This window comes from Marmota monax, unplaced genomic scaffold (genome assembly GCF_021218885.2).
Source record: "Marmota monax isolate L192 unplaced genomic scaffold, Marmota_monax_Labrador192_F-V1.1 WCK01_AAM20220418_F8-fsc00063, whole genome shotgun sequence".
NCBI classification, from domain to species: Eukaryota; Metazoa; Chordata; class Mammalia; order Rodentia; family Sciuridae; genus Marmota; species Marmota monax.
In genome coordinates, this window is record NW_026693726.1 from 1,858,112 (window position 1) to 1,881,099 (window position 22,988).

General features: G+C 40.1%; 1 protein-coding gene and 1 long non-coding RNA gene across 7 annotated transcripts in view; one reads left to right on the plus strand and one right to left on the minus strand.

Moving 5' to 3' along the window:
• Positions 1-22,988, plus strand: part of Jph1 (junctophilin 1) — a 79,744-nt gene that overhangs the window by 20,674 nt on the left and 36,082 nt on the right. The gene's annotated exons all lie outside the window — the stretch shown is intronic.
• Positions 3,358-6,204, minus strand: LOC131424793 (uncharacterized). Its single transcript, XR_009228322.1, has 2 exons — positions 5,984-6,204; positions 3,358-5,617 (listed from the first exon to the last, which is right to left on the minus strand). It is a non-coding gene; the product is annotated as an uncharacterized LOC131424793 (long non-coding RNA).

Below are 22,988 nucleotides of genomic sequence, written 5' to 3' on the forward strand. Positions count from 1 at the left end.
AAAGGAGATCTGATATAATCTGCACATTGGGTGCCGGGTAGAGTTGGTCTGGAGTGACTTGAATTTGATCAGTGAGCAATGTTTTCAAAGGAGGCTGAGACATGATTGGCAGAGTGAGTGGAGGTATTGCCAGGTGGGGGAGGATAGTGTGTCTCATGACTGAACAACTGGAGGAGAAGGAAGCCCACTCTGGCAGTAAAGACCACCAGTGCTCCTTGTCTGTGGGCAGTGCCATTCCAGAGTCTGCTGGAGTAGGTCTGATCCGGGCCTTATTGACCTCTTGACATTCTGTGTTGATGTTCCTGCATGACTCTTGTCTTGTAGTTCTAGTGACCACAAGGATTTTTCCCTATGTAGACAACTTCCTCTTGTCTTCATCCTACCACTAGGAAAAATGCAATCCAGAAAATTCATAAACTGATGGAGAGCAGTAGTGGTGCTACTCCAAAAATTCCTGAAAATTAGTGTTTCTGGTAGCAAAGAATTTAAAAGAAGAAGAAAGAAAAAAAAAAACAGGAAAGTAGGAGGCTGGAGACGCTGAATACAACCCTGCTGTCATATTTAGACTCTGGAGCTTCATCCTCTGAGGAGTCTTAGTCACAAATGTTAGTACAAAAAATGTACTCAAAAACTCTTCTGAATTCTGCACCACCCTATCAGGTGTATAATCCAGGAGGCCCAGTGTTTCGCATTGTTGTGGTGTAGAGCACAGCTGGGTCACGGCAAGAGCAGAGGACAATTAGATATGAGGTGCCTGACTATGAAAGACTCTTAAAAGCACTAATCAGGTATTATGCAACATACAAATGGAAACCATCTCCGAGTTCCGAGGAAGTTAGTAACATGAGCAAAACAATATCTGAGGAGGGTGATCTTAGCTGCTGTGCACACAGCAGATTGTAAGCCACAGAAGTTGGGGACAGGGAAGAAGACATCAAGGACATGAATAAATCAATCCAGGCAAAGAAAACTAGACCCTTGAACTTTATAAAGGGAAAATCATTTCAAATGCAGCTGGTTGTGTACGAGGCAGCTAGAACTCTAAAGATACTAGTACAGTTAGCTAAAAGTCGAGACACTTAGGGGAAGACAAGAAGGAATCTTGGAGTGCTCGGGCATTCAAGGTGGAATAAGATACATGAGTCTCATGTTTGGAGCCATAGATCCTTGAATGTTTAAGGACTTCCTGAGGAAATGAAAAAAATCAAAGATTGATTGACATTTATCATAAATAGTTGTTAAGAAGGGGCCTAGGGAAGAGAGATCTCTAAGGAGAAAGCAGGGATCATTTTATAGTAAGATACCAAACAAAGTTTGATTGTGGTTTGAAATGTAATGTATCAGCATAATTCCATCATCTAAAATCTAATCAAATTAATGAAAACATAATCAATATAGTAGTTTTCACACTAACTAGTCCACTGTGATGTTATCATGAGCTTTAGCTAACTCTTCACACTGCTAGTTGTCTTTGACTCAGTCTGTATAAAAGGATGAAATTAATACCTGTGACTTTCTTTGCCTCACAAAAGGCATTTTTCATTTTTTATTAGTTCTTTGTGTGCAAAACACAACAAAAGGATAAGCACGTGCCTTGTGTAAAAAGATATTTGTCTTACCAGTTAGAGTGTGAAAACTTGCTGCAGCTAATGTAGCTCCAAACCCTTTCCTCCAGGGCTGTGCCCTGGGAGGACATTGCCAGACAGTTTAACTACACACATGAAGAAGGTAGGATGAAGAGTGAGTTAGGAGTTTGCAAAGAACACTGTGAGTTCAGAGTAGGAACAAAACCAAGGGGAGCTGAGGGCCTGTTTTTTGTTCATGACCCAGTACTATCTACATCTTTTCTTTCCCTGGTCCCTATTCTGCCTTCTGGTAGGGTTGCTTGGTTTGGCCTTCCTCTCTGGATCAGGATGGAGAATCCATGGAGGGCCTGAGAGCTATCCTGGAGCACAGTCCAGCCTTCCTGGTGGTGGTCAGGTCCCTATTTGAGCAGGCCCCCAGGTCATCTCAGTCTGCTACCCCTCTGAAGGGAAGCAGGCAGGTATAGGGGTTCAGCAAGGTGAAGGGGTCCCTGTCATGCAGTCTCATTTCTCTTATTAGGAAAATACAAGTTACAGAAATATTCTACTCTAGTTCACTAACAGTATTCCTTAAAGCTTATAAAACAGGAAATTATGAAAAAAATATTTTTACTGTTATTAAGAAATGAGTCAAAATATAATTGTTTGCATCACAAACACTTCATAAATTCTTCCAGCTTCAAGAAGTAGACAGGGGAAGAAGAACTTTCCAAGTAGAGGTGCCAACATGGCTAAAAAAGCCTGGAGGAATGAGAGATTTGTTTGGTTTTTTCCCTGTTAAAATGAAAATGCCGTTGTCATTCATACTCCTGGTGTTCCAGGGCACACACTGCAGCCAGAGCCGTGCTCGTTGCTCTTGCACAATCATGGATTGCATTGAGTGGTTCTTTATACTCCTGGTCTGTATGAGGACTTTGAGTTAGCAAGAAACATAAAATGTTTGTTTTCAATCCACAGAGGTGAAGGAGGGATTGCTTGGATATGTTAATTAGCTCAATTTAATCATTCCAGAATTTATTCACATATGAAAACAAATTATACGCTGTAAACATATGTGATTTTTACTTATCAATTATATTTTAATAAGGCTGTATGGGTGGGTAGGAAAGGCATTTTCTGATGGGTTAAATGGAATTTTTAGGTAAGTTGCTATCTTTGTAGGAGATGCACCAAATAGGTATAAAGAACTTTGGGAATTGAAAATAGGCTCTCCGGGCTGGGAATGTGGCTCAAGTGGTAACGCGCTCGCCTGGCATGTGCGGGGCGCTGGGTTCGATCGTCAGCACCACATAAAAAATAAAGATATTGTGTCCACCAAAAATTGAAAAATAAATATTAAAAAAAAGAAGAAGAAAATAGGCTCTCTATTACTGGATTTTCTCATGACATTTTCAGGAATTTCCCCCCGCCATCCTTTGCATCTTTATTAGTATGAAATTCTAAATAACTTTTATAAGTGTTAATTAATAAATAATAATTAATGAGCTATAAAGTCAGATAGAATTACTAAAAGATTCTCCTAATAATTAAACATAAATCTAAAGCAAGTTATGATGGCTTTTAATAAGAACTAACTCTGGGGTCTATACCAGAATAAAATGTTTACTCATACAATACTGGGAAGGAAAGTGATAATCGTGAATAGGTTATTTTTAGACTTTAGGGGCCTACTTCATGCTTATTAATCTATACCATACAGATAATAAAAATTCAGTTTTTATACTTTGCATGGAACCTAACACAGATGTCAAGACACTATAGGCACTCTAAATAGTTGGTTGTGATTGGTTTATCTTCTTTGAATAGAGGTGTTCTTTAGAGATTTAGAATATACAGTACAGGCTAAGGCTTAATCAGGTTTCTGACAGTTCATATTTCAACTCGACACTGCTGTATTACATATGCATTTTTTAAGCCTTTCTGAGGTTGTTGCATACAAGTTGTTCAGTTAAGTGGACGTGAAGTTCTTTTGTGGTTAGTGATACTGATTTCCTTGGGCTCAGCTGAAGTACACATAAATGAAATGAGATGAGCAAATGAAGGAGTTGCAGCTTTAGAGGTCCCACTGGCCCATGACCTGGGTACTGTACCTACTCTTTTCACAGGTCTCAGATCAGGTCCCAGGAACAAGAACCCAAGAGACCCACTTGCAGGCAAACTTCATGAGAACATCCTGCTCTGCCCAGGGTACTGGCTCCAACCTGTGTTTTGGGACAAGGATGCCAGAAAGACTCTGGGACCTTAGACTGAGCTGAGGTAGGATATTTTATTCAGGTAGAATCTGAGACTTATGACACCTTAGCTTACTTATCCAAAAAATGGGACAATTTGGCACCTAGTTGTAGGAGATTGGAAGAATTAAATAAAATCAGGTGAATATTTAATAGGTGCTTAATAAATCCTTACAATCAACAATTATTAAATGTTTCCATGCCAAGTATCATGAAAGGCAGCCCTTGCCCTCAGAGATCTCATATTCTGAGGCAAGAGATTGAGAAGAAAACTTGCACAGGTCATCTAAGATCATGTAAGCAGTGACAGAGCAAAGGACAATATATGTAAGAGCCCAGCAGAGGGTCCCTAACCACCTGGAGGAAACTTAAGAGACTTTCAAGAGTTCATCTTGAGCAGGGTCTTGAGGGAACATGGAATTTCCTAAGGTAGAAAGGGCAGGAAGAACTTTCCAAGCACAGGGATCTGCATGGGCAAAATCCTGGAGGATTAAGAGATTTCATTATTTCTTCCCTGAAAAAATGAACATGCTGTTGTCATTCATACCCGTGTGGTTCCAGGGCTCAGAGAGACGGTGTGTGCGGATACTGGTTAACAAGACTCACTCTGCAGCTGGAGAGTCTGCTCAGACTCTGTGCTGCTGACGATGGGAGTGGGACACCTGGCTTAACCTTGGCATATCTCACAGTCCTTCATCTACAGAGTAGAAGAGTGGTAGCTGCTCGGCAGACTGTTGTGCACGTTAAACTTGAATTAGGAGGTAGACACCAAATATTTATGTTAGGGTGAATTTGTAACCACTTTAACCAACACGTCTCAAATGCCTACTCCATGTAATCCAAGCACAGTTGGTACCTTGGGAGAAACCAGGATGAAAAAGATGTCCCTGTCATCCAGGAAATTGTATGACCAAGTGACAGAAGTGGATATGGAAACAACTAGCAATGCAACTTGAAATTAATTAAGAGCTACATGGAAGTCAGGCAACATGTGGGAGCATCACCCAAAACAGTTGTTAGAAGGAAGAGAAGGAATTCCTAGGAGAAGAGAATTGGGTATAGAATTGGTACCCAGTGCTGGTTTTAGCCTACTGTGTCTTGGCCTGTGTGACTCAGGGCAGATCCATCCCGGCCTGCCATTTGTTGGCCTGTTTGAGTCGAGATAACTGACATTGCCTTGGCTTTTCTCTGTCTTCCTTACAGTGTTCACAGGCCTCCATTAGAACTGAGACTGGAGACATGAATGAGATAGGTCTGTGGTCAGGTTAATCACTCAGTAGGCTGAGAGAGGTGCACAGAGAGCAGGAGCTGGGGAAGTTGATCTTCAGCAGGGAGAAGTCAAGTTACAGAGAAGTCCCTAGGCCCTGGGCGCGGGAGCTCATTCACAGGATTCCCCTTCCAGCCCCTTGGGCCGCTTGTGTTTAGTGGCTGCAGGTTGCATGGCTCCACCAGCTCTCCCCTTCAAAGGAACTCACTCAGATTTGCAGGGTTGTCACCCCAATCCCATCCCGCAAGACAGACCAGAATGAGCCTGTGCTATAATTTGGAAGGTGAGTCTGAGATGAAGGCAATACTGAGGAACCCTGGTCTTCATGCACTAGGGTAGTCCTTCCTCTCCAGGAACTGCAGGTGAGAGATGGGCGTCTTGGTCCCCAGGTCTTCTAACACAGGTCTCCAGCCTATCCTGGCACTGTTCTGTAGTTTCACCTCTGATAAAGGACCCTCCCTCATTTTAGTCAGTGTGGTCCTGGGAAGGAGAGGCAATTAGCCAGCTCAAGCTGGCTCTCATTTAGATTGTGGTTCCTGAAATCAGAAAAGAAGTGAGTGTGAGCTACATCACCAAGAAATTCAGAGGGGAGAAAAGCGAAATGATTCATCTTTAACATGAGAGCCTGATTTTCTTTTTTCCTCAGAGAGTTTTAGGGAATTATTTTGAAATATTTCTGCAGTATGGGGTAGTGGTTAAGAACACAGACTTGAGAACCAGAAAACTGGCTCTGTTGCTTTGAGTGGCCTCACAAGCAGTTGACTTTGCATCTCCATGCCTTGTTTCCCTCATCTGTAAAGTGAGGGTGATTGTTAATAGAACCCATAGGATTAGTGTGTGCACTCGATGAGTTGCTATGCCATAAGCATTTGAAATGCTGCTCAGCATCTGTGAGCTCTTACCCCTGAATGGCACATCAAGAGTTGTTCTGCTGTCACACTGGACATTGGATACTGCTTCTGAGGCACTGTACCCAGTGGGACTGTTGGTGCTCATAAGTCTCACTGCAGAAATTCTCATCCAAATTCCAGTTTAGGGTAAATAGTTTTAAGTACATTGCATACACATCTGAAAAAAAAAAAAAAGAAAGAAGAAGAAAGCCCAGGCCGCACCTCTGTTTAAGTTCCTGAAGCTGATCCAGGGTGTATGCAAACTGTGGCTATAGAGACAGATACTTGTACTGCAGATTTCCCTTCTGAAACTCAGTCTGACCTGATTCTCCACTGGGTGCATCTGCTTCAAAAGTTTAAACAGCTATGGGCTGAACATGGGCTGCTTTGTCCTGGGTCTCACCTTGCTGAGAAGGACTTGATTGGACTTCTCAACACAACTACCAACCTACACACCTGCGTTTCTGTATTGCTACCTGCATTACTTTAGTCAACCTGTTCAGAAGAAACAGCCAGATTTTAAAATATGAGGAAATTCTTAGACTAGTCTGCATTTCACAGTGTGAAATGTCTGTCTTAAGCTTATTAAAACATCTTCATTTTATCCTTATCTAAGTGTGTCTGTGTAGGCTTTGGGGAAATAATTGAAAAGCAGTTTCTCTCTGTATATACAGTAGGGTAGATTTATAGTCTATAAAATGACACTGGAAGAATTAATTTAAAATAGGAGCCTATAAGTCGGTCCTCACAGACCGGGTCACCCTGGGTTTTGTGGCATGAAATCTTAGACCACTCTCCTTTATTAACACGCGCTTGTCAATGTGACTGTGAGCAAACACTGCGGGGTATAGAAGGGGTTCTGGAGGGAGCAAGAGGGAACCCCAGCTGTGGGTTTCCTCACTGTGACATAAGAAGAGTAGGGGACATGACAGAATCCACTGTGTTTTTCAGAATCTTTTAAGTGCTGATTAACGCTTAGAGGAGCAGAGGGATTTATCCACGTGGAAGCTTCAGGAAAGGCCTCATAGGAGGAAAGAGGGTTAGAGTTGGATCCTGAACCATGAGAAGGGCTTGTTCTACACAGAGTGTGAAAAAAGGGTTCCAAGTGGCTGTGGGGGGGCAAGGGCAGCACAGTGGGTATCTGGGGGCCTTCTTGGAACATACCCAGCTCCTGGTGTGCTGTGGACAGGTTATGATTATTGTACATTTTTCAATTAAATATCCTTGGGATTGTCACTCTCTTTTTTAGCATCTAAAGCTTTAATTACCATTATTAATCTGTTAGACCATCCTGCTGTTCTTGCTAAGCAGATTTGCATTGTCATCTTTCTCTGCAGCTAGTGGCATGTCTGTGATGGATATTGTCATTGCTGCTCCTGCAGTTAGGTTAGGCCACCTTGGTCATTTCCTTTCAATCCTATGTAAAGAAATGAAAATCAGACCCAAGTGAACCATTGCTCCATTTTCTCAGTATGATTTCTATAGAAAAAGTTTTTTTCCCATTATTAAAGTTTGCTAGGTTTAGTGGGTCCTGAGTTTTTAGGGTAGATGTATTTCTTTGGACTAGTTTTCTGGTGTCCCTCAGTTTACACAGCAGCTCTTCCACGCCTCTCACTTCACATGTGGGTGAGCCTGTGGTTGCCCAGCCATAAACTGTCCGGTAAAATCTTCATTCCATGCACAAAAGGAGGGTAGTTTGAGAGTCACCATAAACTGAGTCAGCTCTACACAGTTCAGATACTGACTAGCTTTTGTCTGAAATATGTGAACAAAGGATTCTCCAAATCACTTAAGACTATCATTAAAATTATGTGAATCTATGGTTTTGTGTCCTCTAAAGATGATGCACCCATTCATCTCTGGAGAGACTAAGGGCTTAACCTTCTTTTGGTTTCACCTTTGTAGTGCAGTGTGTCCTTGGCTTTTTGTGTGCTTCTTAACGATCCTCTTGTTTTATTTGCTCTCTACTTATATCTGCCTCCCAGTTCTCCATTTTTCTTTTCCCACTTCCCCCTTTCGACCACCATTTTCTAGTCCTTCAGGGATGTCCCAACTCTGCTGTGACCATTTTTACCCTAAAATAATGCATCCATCAGGCCTATCTGATGGATGTTCATGGAAAGCCTTCTTATGCATGTTGTTCAAGAAATGGGTGGAGCAAATTATGTTCCATGCATTTGCAATTATGTCATAATGAACCCCAATATTATGTAAATGAAAAAGCACCAATAAAAATGTTTTTTAAATTTTGCTGATAGGAAAACTAGTTTAACAAAATGACAAAGTAGTAAGAAAAAAAAAATGGGTTTTCAAAGTGAGACAAACATGTAAACAACCAATTGCATCTATATTCACTTATTACTGGTGCAGCTGAAATTCTACAATGGGTGGCAGGAAGCTTAGCCACCCAAGGAGGATGGGAAGATGAAACCTGACCCTGGGGTGTCTTCTCCAGCTACTTCATTTTCCTTCTTCTCCACCATACCATTCTGCACAGACCTGGGTTTGGGTGCTTATTGGGCAATAATATACTTGTTTCTTTAAATAAAACTAGCCAGTTCTTTAATAATTGTACACTGGCCAATAGAACACATCCAATAAACTATGACTACTCTGAACTTAGTTTTCTCATCTGAAAAACGAGAATATTGACAGTAGTGACTTCAAATTATTGCCAAGGTTTTTCTGCCTTTAAAAAAAAAAAAAAAAACAACACTGATTATCAGCTAGAACAAGTACATAGTTGTATTGAAAACTACATGGGTGTTTGGCTTCAGTTTGTGCTTAAAAGTATACTTCTTCAGTAGGATTAATTTCCAAGAAAAAATATACTTGGTTTGGTTTTGAATGCCAACACCAAAACAGTGGATTTGAATGAAATGTATAGTCAGAGGGAAATTTTATCTTGCTGGATGGAATTTACCCTTCTTCAAAAGTCTCTGATGTTTGCCTTTAAAAAAGAAAGGAAAAAATAATAAAAAGAAACTGACTCAATAGTTTGTTGTTCAATTAGTATACTAGGCAAAAATTGTTAACTAATTGTTAAATTGCATGTGAATACCATGTTAACTAATTGTTAAGCTGCCAATGTATACCAATACAACTTAGTGACCTTTACAAAGATCGTTTTGAAGTGATTTCAAGGATTCTAAGAAAGATAAGCATTTGAGTTGTCTCTAAATTTAGTAGCTCATGATTTTTAAGTATTTTTGACTTTTAGATTCCTGGGGACTATTAATAACATCTATACATAATTTTTTTCTTTAACATTATGGGGAACAAAATATAGTTTTTAACCCTCAGTATTTCTTAGTAGGTCATTTCACATATATGTAAACACTCCGGAATGTAACTGGGGTCTCTCCACCATAAGTGCATGCATCAATAGTTGGGTGGTAAATTCAGAGCAGCATTCTGTCCACCCAGGGCTCTGTCCCACACACATGCACTTGTTATTCCAGGCACTTTTTGAGTCTTTTAACAGCCTAACTCGATTATGTTTTCCATTTGATTTTCATTATAAAGACTTAATGGGAAAGTATTGTTTTATAAGCGTAATTCAGTTTGGCAAATATTTATCACTTCGTCTTTGGGCCGTCCCTGGAAGGCTTATTAGGAAGACCAAATATGCACACAGTGTAAATTAACCATCAATGTAAGAAAAACTGCCCAGTAAAAAATTTAAAAGCAAATCATTTCATCGCGGTTTCCATGAATTTCTAGTGTTAATGGAGAAGGTAGAACAAAATAAGTACGTTTGTTTTATAGGGTTACATAGTTGAAGTAAGCACAGGTGGATTAGAGAGAGAAGTTTCATTTAAGAAATGGACTGTAAACAATGTTTTAGAAGAAGAGGGGGCTGCCTTGGAAAGACTTGGCATGCTTAAAACGAGAGTCAAGAGAAACTGGAACTTATGACCAGGAAGGATTGGTCAAAGGTACCCACCCACCAACTGTGGGAGTTCGGCATTGCCTTCTGAAAACTTGTTAGCAGGACATATTTTAAATAGATTGGGCTCTGGCCATATGTTTACAAGTTGCAATTTTTTAATTTTAATTTTATTTCTTGATGATTCATGTTCAGTGGTTCAAAATTTGAAAATTACAAGATGGTTTAGACCAAGTTTAAATCTCTCCCCCACTCCTAACTCCAGCTGATCAGGAACCCTTCCTGAAGGCAGCAAATGTTATTAGTATCATTATAAATTTTTTTCCTGATATTTATATACCCAAATGTAAGTTTATCCTCCTTGATGCAGATGTTCACATACCACAAATTTAGTTACTATCCAAAACCTTTTGGGTCCAGATATGTTTTAGAATTCAGAACTTACTGGATTTTAGAAAAGGGATATAGTGCATATAGCATAAATTACATGATATCCTCAGGGGGTCTGAGCAGCACCCGGTAATCAAACACATTATTTCTCCAGGGAAACTGAATATTCACACTAAGAATAAAAAAATGAACCGTAAATGCCTGTCAGTTGCATCCAGGTGTTACCGTCAAGTGTTGGCACTAAATTTATAAAAAAAGAGATTTGGGTATTTTTAAAGCTTTTTAGATTTTGAAATTAAATGCAGATAAAGGATCATAGTTTGGAATATGCACCATCTACACCCTAGTTTTTTTTGTGGGGGGGGGGCTTTTTTGCTTGGTTTTTGTTGTCGTCGTTTAACAATATATATTTGAATTCATTCCATGTTCTCACACAAAGAGCTTCCCTATTCTATAAGCAGTTAAAACTAACTTACATGCTAGACTTGTTAAATCACCATATGTATTTCAACTATTTTTTTATGTGTCTGTATGACTCATATTGGTTCTGTTAATAGCGTCACATATCTAGATCAAGTCACTGATTTCTAATATAAGGCTCATTAATACCGTAATGTGTGCTGGAAAAAAATATTTTCAGATATAGTTTCTCTACTGAAACTATGGGGGAAATTGTGCAATTTACCTGAGCCAATAGTAATACTATGCAGTATTAATTTGTTCATTGTTATGGGGGGAGCCTTTAACTTAATTTTTATCCCTTATGAGAAGCCCTTTGCTAAAAGAATGTATTCAGGTTTATTTGTAATATATTATTATTATTCTCTGCAGGCAAATCACTAGTAGGCAAGGCAATAGGCTGTTTCAATAGTGGTGACACTTTATTTAATTGGTGTGTCAGCAGATGACTGAAAGGAGAAAGACTTGTAATAGCATGCGCAGTTGTCACCATGCACCGGTGTTTGGGCAGCGAAGTCTGACTAAATAAGGCAATGCCCAAGTGAGCCTTATCAGCGTTTGACCGGAATCCGGGCTAGCAGCTGATACACAGTGCCTGTCCACTGGCTCTGCCATTCCTTCGCTTCTTGGCAGATGTGTACTTATCACATCAAAAGTTACTGCCTGTAATGCTCGGAATTGTTGCACCTGCATTTATTTCGTATAAAGTTGAATAAGAATGGCACATAAGTCTCTAGAGAGGATAAAGGAGAGAGTTCGGTTTACTGTTCCAAAAATGTGTTATGCATGTAAGCATACTTATTTTTAGTGATGTGTCAGTGGAGAGTTTGTTTAGGAGTTCGTTCACCAGCCCTGGCTCCTGAAGGTCTTTTCCCCAAGGACCACAGTGCCTCCCCAGCTGGCCTGAGTCTCGGGGACAGAGGTGGGGGTCCAAGGGAGGGAAGTTTGCAATCACTGCCACCCCTTGGACTCAGTAGGTGCAGGAGTGGGGAGAGGAAGGTTCACATTGTAAATCCACTAGCACACCACTGTGCTATTCTTTTCCTTCACCTCTGTGTCCTCTATATTCTGCCAGCTTATATATTTGTGAAAAGAAAATGGAACAACTTTTGTAGGATTAAATCCAAGGTTCAGTTTAGTGGCCAGCAGGTAACCATTTTCAGTGCTGTGTTAGTGCTCACGGGACAACCTGGGCTTCTGAGCAGGGCTTGAGAGGAGTTTCTGTGTGTGCACAGGCACGTGGTTAAAGAAGTTTCTGAAACTGATGATTATAATGTGCCACTATCAAGTAAAAATAAAACCAAAAGATAAAAACAAATGTGCGGGATCAGAGTTCTGAGCTGGGTTCGTAACATGTGTCCATCCTCTGATGATCTCTGTACCTGTCCATCTTCCCTCCTTCTCACCTTAGCCCTTCAGCATAGAAGGGTAAAGTATTCCCGATCCTCAGCTCCACCTTCTCATATGCAACCAGCTGAGGAAAGCCCCTCTCATTTTCTCCTTTTCCAGGCTCATTCCCGGAATGACACATTGAGTAACGTGTGTCCATTACATGTCATTGCTGATGTATAAATTGAAAAACATAGCATTATTCTATTTTTTGTGTGTTTACACAAATGACACCATTCCACACAGCTCACTTCCTTTTATTTAGAATCTTTTTCATCTTCTAATATTACATTTTTCAATTTTATATGCATTTATATTTATACATATGTATATTTTTTTCTGCTGTGTTTTGAAATTGATCCATGTGTCCTATCTACACTGTTGATCTTGCCTGTCATAGTATTCAAAAGTGTACATATACCACATTTGCCTTATCACAAGCAGTATAATAATCATTGTATTAAATATCTTTAAAAAAAAAATTAAAATGCCTCTAGTAAAACACTGGGGTACCTGTTTCAATTCAAATATACACTCTCAAGTTCTTAATTTGTTTTCCTACAATGACTGTTGGTGCCCACCACAGCATAATATCGTGAACCACTCTGGCCTGACGGCCCAGAAAAAGACATAATATTTCTGATGGAATGTGGAATGCATTTTGTGGTTGGGTGTTCTGTTTTAGAATAAACTATTCATACATCTTCCCTAATAATAGTTTGGAACTTTGATAGGGAAAGCTTGATGGAAGATTCTAAGGCTGGTAGGCACACAAGGGGGACTCGTCTGATTGACTCCATAATCTAAGGTTGTAGAATGTGGGAAGGACACATGCTTTAAGTCAGGCAAAGTTTTGGCTCCACCTGGAGCAAGTTATTTTAATTTGTTCTAGCTTTGGTGTCTTTATTAGGAGACTTACAGAGCCCTTCTCATAGGGAAATCAAAAGGATTAAATGAGTCCATGTATGACCTGGATTTTGTATAATGTCCAACCTGTACTGAGCCTTCAATAAGGGGCAGCTAGGGAAGATCTCTCAGCCTTGGGTTGGATTAGACAGCTCCACAGTATGTTTCTGAGGGCCTTGGTCACTCCACGCAGCCTCACCCCAGCCTCGCATCTGCTACAATGTCAAAGGTGGCTGCTCTTCAGCTCTCTCCTGGAAGGAGGAGGCTGATGGTGGGTGGTACCAGTGGTTAGAAGAAAAGGGCAGGGAGTAGGAGGGGGAAATCCAAGAAGATTTATGCCATGACCTCAGATCACAGAAGTCTGGATGTGAGGGGATGAGTGTGGAATGAGTTGGGTCGGGCTTGGGGCAGCTCCCACTAACCACACAGGACAGATGAAAACAAATCTACCCGTGGCTGTGAATCCAGGACTTGGTACTTGGATTCCCAGCAATCACAACTTTCAGCATTATTTTTTTATATAGACTCTTAATAAGAGAATGTTCTTGTCAAACTTTCAGTCAGAAAGTTGTCCATAGACACTTGCTTCCAAACAAGTCTGGGGTCATTTCAGTGTGTTGGATACCAAGGTTGGGTCTGTTCGACTGAAATAATTGGGTAAACACATCTGCCCACTTAGTATTTTCAGCTCCCTTAACCAAATTGGCTCGCTGAGGGATCAGTAGGGCTTTTGTTCCTACTATATTAAGGCAAGCCTTACATGCCCAAGAGACCACTGGTGACATTCTGATCCAGGGAGGTTCATGGTAGACAGAGTGAGTTTAGCAGTGCTAGCTAATTTCCAGCCAGTGATTGATTTTATCTGTAGCTCACAGAATTGATGCAAATCCCCTTTATCACAATGATCAATGTTGTGAGAGTTCACTTTTAAATACAAAAGTTTAAGATGTTTGAGACTTAAATACAAAAACCAGTATGATAAGCAAATGGGCATCACAAGTTGGCAGATTTTCCCCATAATGTTCTAATCTCTCCAGCTGACAGGCAGAATGATGTGGGGGAAAGCGCCTAGGCTTTATCATTAAACATGGCCTACGTCTACTGCTAGTTCTGCTGTACAATGGTGTGTACTTTAGATACACCAGGACCTATTGTATCCAAACATGTATTATGATACATAAATGGACAGAATAATAACTTTATAGGGTTGTTGTGAATGTTTAATAATTTTGGCCAGGTACAGTAGCATATGCCTGTAATCCCAGCTACTTAGGAGGCTGAGGCAGGAGGATGGCAAGTTTAAGGCCAGCCTTAGTGACTTAGCAAGATCCTGTCTCAAAATAAAAAATAAATTAAAAGGACTAGAGATGTAGCTCAGTGATAGAGCACCGCTAGGTTCAGTCTCCAATACAATACAACCTAATTATTTTGTTCATAAAGTATTCAGCAGAGTGTTGAGGATGTAATACTCAATAATAGGACAGTATTACATATTTTCATACCAATAGGGTATATGTATCTCTATGCATGTTATAGTTATAAATCAAAATTAAAATTTTAGTTTTCACATTTCTCTCAGGATCTTAATTAAAATAGTTCCTTGAATTAATTTAACTCTAGAATGGTTAGGTGCTCTTGGCCAGGCCAAACCCACAGGAAATGATGTCTTACTCTCTCACCTCGATTTCCCCATCATCCACCTTTGTCTTGGCTGATTCTTCCTGCTTTTCCTCCTTCCTACCTCCATTCGTTGCATGACTAATAAGCAAGGCAAGTGCATTAATAGTATAACCAAGAATAAAAACAAATATTGGTTTTGCTGAAGAGTAGCCCAGTTCTTGGCAGTAGCCCAGTTCTCTGCCCTCCCTGAACATGATGACCTTGTAGCCCATGAGGATGGCAAGTCACCCCCTACCAGAGTTTCACCACCTATGGATGAAGAAGTGATACCTTTTGGCCAACCCATTAGCAGTCTTTGTGCTTTGCATCCTGTGTGTGTCTGTTCTGATGCCTCCTGCCATGCAGTCAGCAGGGATGCTGGAACTGAACAGGCTAGACTCATAAAGCCTATGTAATTATATAGATTTCATGTCATGCAAACACTTGGGATACGCACATGATGGTGGATCAGGGGTGCCACATACTGGCTAGGCCTGGCTTCCTGGTCTACATAAATCTGTTGGAATGAAATCAGGTCTGAGATCTGAGTTTCTGTAAAATGCATTAACATAATAGTAGTGCTGGGTTGATGTGGCTGGTTACCAGATAAAGACTTTGGCTACCATTCGAGATCCACTTACTAAAATAATCAGCTGTGAATCTTTGAGTATTATGTTCACATACACCTATTGCTAGACTTTTTGATCTGTAGTTACAAAATACAATAACTTCGTGGATAGGCCCATTACTTAGCATTTCTTGTCATTCAAATAATAAAATAATTTTAGAAGGTATATCTGCCTCTTCCTACCTGAATCTAATTAATGCCTCTAACTTTATTTACCAAAGCAAAATAATTCTTCTGATTTAATGGGAAGATTTTCCCCACTTAGAAAAAGCAGAGGTCTACTTTTGTTTATATTTATTTATAATAAATGAATTTCCCTAGAAATGAAAGTGTAGCTGCAACAATTATTGAATAGTCAAGCTGCAGGGAATTTTAGAAATCTTCAGTTTTCCAGTGGTTTTCAAAGTGTGTTCCTCAGACTTCACAGGTCTTACAGAGCACCTATAAGCCAGAACATGCACTTCTTTCTCTTTCCATAGGAAAGGGAGAGAAAGTGTTAAATTTCTTATAAGAAATAGAATTGTTCTAACAACCTAAATTTTCAGATGAAGAAACTAATCCATTGCGGATATGGTAAAAGGCCTCTGGCTATAAATGAGAAGGAAGACATGGGCAATAGAAGGAACCCAAATCTAAATCTCTGGAACACCCATGCAGAGCTTCCCCTCAGCCAGTCCCCCCACCAAGCTCCCAGCTGATGCCTGCCTCAGGAAGGGGACAAGGAGAAGGATGGGGCCTGCCAGCCATGTTTTTAGAGCACTGAACTCATTTTGGTGCTTCTGAGGATATGAAAACTGAAAGTCTTTGGTATGACTTTTACTCTGCTTTCTGTTTACCTCTGTTTTATTTTCAAACTTTAAGCCCAATGTCAGGTAAGAATTACTGTTGACAAAAATTTATATCAGCTCCCAAAAAACTGCATCCATGTTGAAACTTTGAACATGGTCATTTGAAGGCAGAGTGCACCTCGTAGCACTTTGTTGCTCAAGGAACGTGGATCCAGTGACCCTAGGCAGGAAATGTCCTTAGGCCAACCAGCTCTTGAGTCAGAGATAGGGACTTTGTGTTTTCCATAGCCACTACTGGTACTTCCAGAGTAGAAAGAGTGGACTTGTGGATTGTAATAACTTCTAACTGGTAATAATACTGTAATAACACTGTGAACCCATTTGTCTTGTTTCACAATTTGCAAAACTCTTGCATACATACTTCATTATGTCCCCACAACAAGCATGCTGACTGTACCACTTCTACACCTGCAAGATTTAAGTAGTCTGCCCAGTGTCAGACAGCTTGCCAAGGGCAGAACAGAACCCAAATCCAGGCTTTCTGCATACTACCCCCTCATCTCCTGCTGCCTTGTGTCATCTGGGTGGTTCGGTTCACTGCTGTCCCTCACCGAGGTAAAGGGGTAGGACAATACATTGCCTTATGCTTTACTTGGTCACTGTTTTCTGGTTCCAGTTTATAAAGATACAGAAGTATTGCATAGACTGCTTCCGTTTGCTTAGAAAAGGAGGAAATAGGATTTTATAGTCATATTTTCTTGTGTTTACTTAAACTCTGGGAAAATCCTTTTTTAAAAAAACAACACTGGTTGGGTGTGACTTGGTTAGTATTGGGATGAATGGGAGATTCATTCCTTTTTCGGGAGTGGGGGGGGGTGCACGGTACCAGAGATTGAACCCAGGGGCACTTAACCACTGAGCCACATCCTCACATCCTCATCCCTTTTTATTTATTTATTTTTTTTTTTATTTTGAGACAGGGTCTAGCTGAGTTACTTAGGGCCTCGAGAAGTTTCTGAGGCTGGCTTTGAACTTTGTAATCCTCCTACTTAAGCCTCCCAAGCCGCTGGGTTGATAGGCATGAGCCACTGGGCCTGACATCCATTATTTTGTAATATATTCTTGACCCATGTGAATCTATTACTTATCTAGAAACTTGTTTTAATGTTATTTAACCAAATGAGTAAATATTCTATATATGAAGTTAAGTACTTATTCTGTGCCTGGCTTTGTCTATGTGATCTGTGTTAGGACTTTACACGTGTTTTCTGTGTCCGTATTTAAACCTGAAAATTAGGTTTCACCATTATTTGTGTTACCAGGTGAAGAAACTGAGGCATAGCCAGGATGAGTAGCTAGCCCTGTGTTTCAGGCTCATGATTGTGAGAACTCACGTCTGGCCAGATTGATTCTAAAACTCTGCTTTTAACCGCTGTAGGAATGGATTAGACCAGTAGCAAGAAACTCGACTTTGAATGCATTCTGATATGATGTAAGAGGTATTTTTAGTTTGGAGCTTTTGAAGTTCATGAATCCTAAATAATGTGTCTATATCTCTGGAGCAAATCCAGAGAGACCGTGAAATTCCCATTATGCTAATCTAATCCAAGGATTACATTTATGCTGTGTTTGTAACAATATGCTGTGGATTGAAGTGGGCTGGTTTTCAGAGCCAAATATTACAAGTGCAAAGACACCTGAGGACATGCCCAGGGCAGTAGGTGGGGAGGGAACAGCCAGAGCCTCCAGATGGCCCGAGCACAGCAGTGACCAGGATGAGATGCAAGTGTGGCCTCAGGGTGGCCTGGCAGGCAGGAGGCTTCATATGCCACCCGTAGGGCATGAAGTGCCTGCCGTGGAGGGTTTGGCAGTGTCACCCCTGAATTCCAGTGACAAAGACACTCACCCAGCTCGGCAGCTCACACACGAGCAGCATCTCAGCATCCCACCAGGCCAACAGGAGATGCTACCACTTGACACATTCCTTATGTTGGAGTAAAATCATTTGAAGAATTAAGTGCAGCTGATCACTTATTCATTGATATCGTCCATCATACTTTAATTTAAACTAAGAATTATTTATCCCTGAAAGGTCATTACATCCAAGAATCAACACAGGGAAATGGATATGTTAAGAAAATTTTTTAAAATTCTATCTGGAAGGAAATGGTCATCTCACAGTATATCGGTTAATGAGGGAAAACATTGACAGAATGGAAAGAAAGACCACCATCAGAGAATTTTAAGCTTGACTAGATGGTCGGTGTGTATGTATACAGGAAAAATTCTCATCTTCAGTTCACACCAGCTAGTGGTGGGAACCACCCACTAGCTGATAACCCAGCGTGGATTACGGAAGATACTCCTTGTAAATTTCTAATTAATGTAAATTAACCCTGGCACATTTATCATCGTCACCAATACTGGCTTGCTTAACTTAGTACAATCATGATTCCTGTGTATTTGACTTTCCATCAGTAACACTTTATAGATTGCAAGTCACTGACCAGGAAGGGTCCTTTGTATATTGTCCTATTACTTCTACCAGCTTGGCCAAACTGACCTCCTTGTCACAGAGGGCAGAGTTCATAAGTCATCTCCCAGCTCACACCTTCACAACTTTGAATAAACCTCTTGTTCAGGATGAGTGGAGCATGAGCCCAAGGCCTCTGGGGACCTGTCTTATCCATTCATCCCTCTTTTCCCTAAAAATAAGAGACTTGGCTTCAGCTCCCTTATTTCTGGCTTCTGTACTTGGAACTCATTTGTTTAGTGGTATTTCCTTTGCTGGCCTCCTTAAGATCTGTGGTATAATTTGTCTTCTCCAAGACCATAATTCGTCTTAATCTTGGAGTATTGTGATCTACATATGTGTGTTAATTGCTAATAATTACAGGGAAACACATAACAGCAAAAATTGAAATAATTAGGAATTTTTAGAAGTATATCTTTAGGGAAGATTTTTAGAACAGCAGCTTCAGGAGCCGCATGGGAGGTGGATATGATCAAAGTATTTTATATGCATGTATGTTCTGTATAATTAAAATGCATTTTTATTTTTTATATTATTTATTTATTATTGTGGTGATGCTGGGGATTGAACCCAGCATTCGAAGCAAACACTCTACCAACTGAGCTATATCCCCAGCCAAAATGCATTAATTTTAGAAAGAAATATATGTTTTAGAACCTCTAATAACACTCATTTCCATTTTTTTATTAAGACCAAAATTGGCCACTGTTAAGTTAGAATCAAGACAGGGAACTAAGTAAGATGAATTTTTCAGAAATCTTTCTTCTCAAAACAAGGAATGGGGAAGGGTGACTTCATAGCCTTGCTTTTGGAGGAAAAGGTGATGCTTTTTGGAGTAGTTACAGTAAAGTGCCATGAGGGGCCTTATGTTCCCATTATCTGTTGTGATGTGGCCACAATTATGTCTCCTTGGCAGCATCTGCGTGGCAGGTTCTTGATCCAGATAGTAAATACATGACTTACTGCTACTCATATTTATGTGGAAGAATCTCACACATTTTTCATTGTCATGCTGTCTTTAAGAATGAGCCTAGAGCTGGGCACAGTGACGCACGCCTGTAATCCCCAGGAGCTGAGGCAGGAGGATTGCAAGTTCAGAGCCAGCCTTGGAGCTCAGTTGAGATCATCTCAAAATAAAAATCTTTAGAAAGGGCTGAGGATGGAGCTCAGTGGCACAAAGCTTGCCTAGCATGTATAACATTGAGTTAGTCCCACAGCACCACCAAAATAAAAGTTTAAAGGGAGAGAGGGACTGGAGGTGTAGCTTAGCGTTAGAACACTCCTGGATTCAGTCCCCAAGTACCACAAAACATCATCATTATTCTTATCATTGTTAGGGAGCCTGGAATGCATTCAGGAAATAAGGTGGAATCTTATTTATTGAAATTTGGGATTAGCTCTCTGAAAGCTCAGAGCACTAAAGGTAGTATGGGATTTATTTTTGAGTCGTGTTCTGATGCTATTCAAAGCATAATTATTCAGTGCCACTTGTATGCCTTCCAGTAAAAACAGACACCTCTGTTTTGATACATGCACCTCTGTGTTGCCACTATGTAGATCAGTTTAAAAGTCTGTATCCCTGACTACATGTAACCAAATAGTCTGCTAATGGCTCTTTTGTTAAGGACATTTAAAAATGGTTTCATGTTAATTGACTAGTCTATGTGGGCAAATATACTTTGACATAACATTTCTAAGATGGTTTTTCTACTTATTCCAGAAAACAAAAGTCAGGTCTATTATTTACTACCTACTTGAATAGTAAAGTTTATTAAGCAAAGAAACCAAATAGAGAGATTTGGCTGACAGCAGGAAATATTCCAAGCAGTCCAAGGAAATATCTGCACACTAAATAGGAAGAAACCCTGGTTTCTAGATCTAAGCACTTCTAGATCTGCAGCAAGAATATGATCACATACATAGGCTGGATTTTCACTCTGCAGCTAGCAAAATGGGAGCGTCAGCACCACATACATAAGGACCCCAGGCAAAAATCCTTGACTTGTAAGTTCCTGAAAAGTTAACCATTTTCTGATTTGCTGGACAGAGTGATAAATCTGGCTTTAGGCTAGCTTTGAGCTGGGAGCGTTTGTAAGACCTCAGCACCTATTCTGGAGAAAGCTGCTTTTTACATTTTTCTTAATTTTAATGATTTAAGGGTATTTCCAGCCCATTTTTCTTCTATAAAGCAACGGCATAACTCCAGGTGGGAACTCAGCCTTATGTCTGGCACACAAGTGTTTACAGCTGATGGCTGTGGAAGTGGAGGGGCAGATGGGGAAGAATCAGTTAGAAGCAAGTGCTTCTCACAGTCCACTTCTAAAAGCTCAGAGACCTGAGAAGGCTAGCTTTATGTGTGCGTGCAATTTCCTCTGAGGCTCTCTCCATAGATATGTTGTACTTTATAAATTCCTACCTGTAAATGGGTCTTTGGAAAATTATTCTACAAATATTCCAGTGGTCCTCAGCCAAGGGCGAGGGCCTCTTTTCTTCTCCTTTGATTATTGTCCATGTTTTCTCAGTCGACTCTTGGAAGTTTTTGGTGACATTTCCGTCGGTCTCTGCCACAGTTCATCCTCCCCAGAAGATTCTGCTGAACACCTGGGGAGTGGGAGTCCAGCCCCATGCATGGTGGGGCATATAATGCAGAATCCCACACAGCTTGATATCGAGCCAGAGCACAATTGGATTATGTCAAAGGTGCCACGTGCGTCCGCTGTGTTTCTTCACAGTGCAGGCCAATTTAAATATAGCCTACTACCACAACTTGTCCAGAATTAAAATAGCACAGAACAAGTGGCAAATGGCAGGGACTAGGGCTCTTTGCCAGGAGATGGCTAAGGTCCGGGAAAAATGGGCTTTTGAGCTAGACCATAGGGCTCAAAATAATGACAGGAGATGGGATACCCTGTGATCCCGCAGCGTGGCTTACATTTCAGGTGAGTGCAGGTTCTCAGAGCATGGATGAGAACACTAATTCGACACCCAGGAGCATAGAAGCCCATTTCGAAAACTGAGTAAAATGGGCTACATTATTTTAAAAAATAAAATCTGGTTACTGAATTCTTTGGTTCGATGATTCTCATCAAGCATCAGGGTCAGTGCCATTACAATTGTATTTTCCAGGCAGAGGAGACTTTAACCCATGAATTGAATTACATAATAGCCCTGTAATAAAACCTCATTTGACTAAGGAGGCTGGTATTGTACATAATGAAATTATAATTAAAAAACTATGAGCAGCCCTAATTTAACAAGTTGCCAAGGGAGAGTTAGTAGTCAGTACAAGAGGGTTAAACTGTTTGTTCCTGAAGTTTTTTGTTGGGTTGGTTGGTAGACTTTCAGTTTTTTCAAAATAAAACCCAAAAAAGTTTTATTAAAAGATAATAAATACAGTTAAGTATTAGCTCCAAGCGAAAACAAACCAAAAAACCTTCAAGTAGTCCTAAGTGTTTAACATTTGTTGCTACAGATAATATTCCAAATATAAATATTAAAAATATGTATATATTATGCATATTTACATTTATTTATGTATTCACTCCAAAATCACTGTCAGAGCAAGCCTACCAAGCAAACACTTAATACTTCTTTAGATATTTTTAATAATACAAAGGACTCATCATCTTATAGCATTTAAATTCATAGTTACAGTTGACGTGGTTAAAGTGATAGTTAAGATTACAAAGCAGATTTAAAAATAAAATAATCTTTCCAATTTAGAGTGGAAAAGATTGTGCTTCAGAAATTAAATTTGGAATTGCAGAAGCAAGGAAGACAAACTGCCTTCTGGAATTCTCCACCTTATACTTTAACGAGTAATTTGCAAGAAGCTATTTGTCATACTAGTGTCATTCGTGGTGATGTGTGTGTGTGTGTGTGTGTGTGTCTCAGCACCAGCACTCAGGCCATGCAGCAGCACCCCCTCAGACCAGTATCAGAACCTTGTTCATCTCACTCTGCCAAACAAGATCATTTGAGCTGCTATGACTGTGACATCTCAGAAAAACATTACAGAGAAATTCTCATTTGAAATTGACTTGCCAGCAGTCTTCATCTGCCAGAGAAAAAATTAAGGGGAAAGCAGCTTTCATTTCACATGCAGAATTTCAGAGGGGCTGGAGCTGGATAATGATGATGCATGCAATCATCATTGCTTTCTGTGGTTTCTGCAGCCAACCTTGGTCCACAGATATTAAATAGAAAGTTCTGGAAATCCCACCATTTATAAGTTTTATTATAGTATATTGTTACTATCTTTTTATTTATTGTTCTATCTTTTTATTGTTGGTAATTCACTGTTGTGCCTAATTTATAAATTAAACTTTACCACAGTTATGTACATATAGGAAAATACAGTACATCTAGTGTTCAGT